Raw genomic sequence first — 3,995 nt, forward strand, 5'->3', positions numbered from 1 at the left:
ATCTCTCAAATGAAACAAAAACTAGCAAAATCGGATGAGATTTACTCGATTTACAGCCGTTGAAAAGTGAAAACTAACATGTTTTCTGTTTTGGGACTAGTTTTGGGTTGAATTGTGGGACAAAAATACTTAATTTAATGAACAACAGTGGCGCTAGTTGTCCAGCAAAGTTTTTATTCAATAAAATTCTGACACTTTTGATTCGGGGTGCTCACATTCGCACCATAAAAAATTCAAACGAGCAGTTAACAAAATCGAGAACATAAATGTACACATTTTTTGCGATGCTGACCCTTCCCAAGAATTGTTGACATTGTATCTTGAAATACACACAATATCCTCATATTTATTTCTGAAATTTAAAGTAAAATTTTGAAATCTTGATGCATTGGAATTGAAGCTGCTGGTCACATTTTTAAATGGTACGGTAATGAGCAGCCAAAATTCAAATGTCAGAACCACTGTTCGCGTAGTATTGTTCTCGCATTCATTATTCTTGTGTCAATTTGATTCGGTTGTGATGTGAGAAAATTTCTGCTAAACTTCGTGCATTATTCGCGATTTTTAAGTGCGTTAAACATTGCAAATAGCCAAATATTTTTGTGAACGGCTAAAAGTGTTGAGGAAATTTCGGAAATATACGTGTGTGGAAGATACACATCAAAACATTGCTGTCGGTTTCAAATTTAAACATCCACAGCCAATGTTTTGATCGTGTTTTCCCATACAAATGATACGAAAAGTGAAATAATAAATTAACTAACTATTTGGTCGCGGTTAATTGCTAATAATTTCTATTTTCTAATCGAAAATCTTTAAATCGAAGAATTTGACTTCGGAGGAATTTTCTGCTTTTGATGTGGTCAGAAATAAATTATTTGTTTTTCTTCATCTAAAAAGGTTTTTTTTTATCAAATTTTCATAAGAAAGTTATCTTGTTCAAGAAGCTTTTTGAGTCTCTGTGCGCGTCAATATTTTCGAAATATTTAATAACACATGGAAATGTGCATCAGCATTTTATATGAACTCTACAGTGTACACTGATATCAACAGTTAGTGTCTCTCACCGAAAACAAGAGCTTAGCAAATCGATGCATGCTATTCGAATGTTCGGTTTGTGATCAATACTATGTTCTAAGAAGTTCCTACTATCAAAAGATCAAGTCTTAAATGAGGACGTTTTTAGTTGGCAGGGAGATCCCTTTCAAGTCATCAGACTTTTCATTATCTGGGAGTTTTTAGTAATACAAAGTTCATAACAGCTGAATAATGATTTATCAAAATAGACTAGGAACAGGAACGTATTTATAGCAAGTGATATGAACGATTTTCGTGATGTTAGAGATTTTCGAACAGAATCAATCAACCGTATAGTTCTACCAAAAGCATGACAACGTTTAGAGAAAGTACTATACCGTGGTAGGTACAGCTGCACTGATAAAGTCAACTTACACCTTGGATATTTCACTATGCAGCATAAAGAAACGAAGGGACCCATTTCTAAATTATTTTTTTGATCGACCAAATTCTCATGACTGTGATCAATTCAGACAATACACGTGTAGCGATTATAACACACTCAGTTCAGTGTTGCTCTCAATACGTGGTTGACGATACAATGGGGCGTGAAGATTCTCGTCGCCGTTATGATGTGAATTTTCAAGTCACGCAGATCTTCCCAAAAGCTTACAACATTGACAATTCTTTCCTTACCAATTTTTACTGTTGAAGTAATTAGTTATTTGTCGCTGTTTTGGACGACTGATTAGAGGCAATTTCACGAGCTGTAGTTTGGGCAGAGCAAGGTCCATAAGCGAAAGTGCCTCAGATCAATCGTCCCAAACTGGTACACAAGTAATTTTTCATGTAAACGGCCGAAAACCAGATAAAACCAAAAAAGTTGCCCTAATTTTGGCCCCGAAACATGAAAACATAATTTACTTGGAAATTTACTTACTGACCTGGAAAGGGGCTAATTTTGACATTTAACAGAGGCAATTTTTCTTAACCAAGCGAGAATCTTTGGTGTCAAGAAGAGAGATCTTTCATTTTTTAAGTTGTTTCTCCATCTTTTAAGGAACCGTTCAAAAATTATCGCATTAACACGAAATCAGCAATAATTGAATCATTATTTTCACGAAATGAAGGTAAAGCGTTCATCACAGCAACAAAACCTCGATTACTAAAACGTAGAGGATTGATGAACTTAAACTCCTCTAACAACCGGCAGCTGCTTTATCTTGATTTGAAGGAAAGTTTGATAAAAAAAAACCTTTTTAGATGAAGAAAAGCAAATAATTTATTGATTATTTCTGACCACATCAAAAGCAGAAAATTCCTCCGAAGTCAAATTCTTCGATTTTTCGATTAGAAAATAGAAATTATTAGCAATTAACCGCGACCAAATACTTAGTTAATTTATTATTTCACTTTTCGTATCATTTGTATGGGAAAACACGATCAAAACATTGGCTGTGGATGTTTAAATTTGAAACCGACAGCAATGTTTTGATGTGTATCTTCCACACACGTATATTTCCGAAATTTCCTCAACACTTTTAGCCGTTCACAAAAATATTTGGCTATTTGCAATGTTTAACGCACTTAAAAATCGCGAATAATGCACAAAGTTTAGCAGAAATTTTCTCACATCACAACCGAATCAAATTGACACAAGAATAATGAATGCGAGAACAATACTGCGCGAACAGTGGTTCTGACATTTGCATTTTGGCTGCTCATTACCGTACCATTTAAAAATGTGACCAGCAGCTTCAATTCCAATGCATCAAGATTTCACAATTTTACTTTAAATTTCAGAAATAAATATGAGGATATTGTGTGTATTTCAAGATACAATGTCAACAATTCTTGGGAAGGGTCAGCATCGCAAAAAATGTGTACATTTATGTTCTCGATTTTGTTAACTGCTCGTTTGAATTTTTTATGGTGCGAATGTGAGCACCCCGAATCAAAAGTGTCAGAATTTTATTGAATAAAAACTTTGCTGGACAACTAGCGCCACTGTTGTTCATTAAATTAAGTATTTTTGTCCCACAATTCAACCCAAAACTAGTCCCAAAACAGAAAACATGTTAGTTTTCACTTTTCAACGACTGTATGTGCAAAAAACACTTAGGGCCGAGTAGCGGCCTTAGTCCAAGGGCCCTAATTTGAAACTTTTTTCGTCACGTTCTTTTCGGTATTCAATTACCTTCCATAAAAAACTAAAACTAGCAAAATCGGATGAGATTTACTCGATTTATGTGCAAAAAACACTTAGGGCCGAGTAGCGGCCTTAGTCCAAGGGCCCAAATTTAAAACTTTTTTTGCCACCATTCTATTCGGCATTCAATTACCTCTCAAATAAAACAAAAATTAGCAAAATCGGATGATATTTACTCGATTTATGTGCAAAAAACACTTAGGGCCGAGTAGCGGCCTTAGTCCAAGGGCCCAAATTTAAAACTTTTTTTGCCACCATTCTATTCGGCATTCAATTTTCTCTCAAATGAAACAAAAACTAGCCAAATCGGATGAGATTTACTCGATTTATGTGCAAAAAAACACTTAGGGCCGAGTAGCGGCCTTAGTCCAAGGGCCCAAATTTAAAACTTTTTTTGCCACGTTCTTTTCGGTATTCAATTATCTCTCAAACGAAACAAAATCTAGCAAAATCGGATGAGATTTACTCGATTTATGTGCAAAAAACACTTAGGGCCGAGGAACCACCTTTGAGCCCTCCCAACAAGCCCACGTTGCATCTTACCCAAAAACAATGTTCAGCAACTTTGTTCTACTCGTCAATACCTTTCATTTGATATATCACAAGCAGCTATTGCTTGCGTATTTCGGTAGATATAGTCGAAAGACTGAAAAACACCTATAGGGCCCTAGCTCTGGAGGGGCCGACCCTACCATGCCCATTTTCGAACTTGACCTTACTTTTGTCGATACCAATCGGGGAAAAAAAGAATTTTTAAAAAAGGTTTTGA

This window comes from Bradysia coprophila (genome assembly GCF_014529535.1).
Source record: "Bradysia coprophila strain Holo2 chromosome X unlocalized genomic scaffold, BU_Bcop_v1 contig_117, whole genome shotgun sequence".
NCBI lineage: Eukaryota > Metazoa > Arthropoda > Insecta > Diptera > Sciaridae > Bradysia > Bradysia coprophila.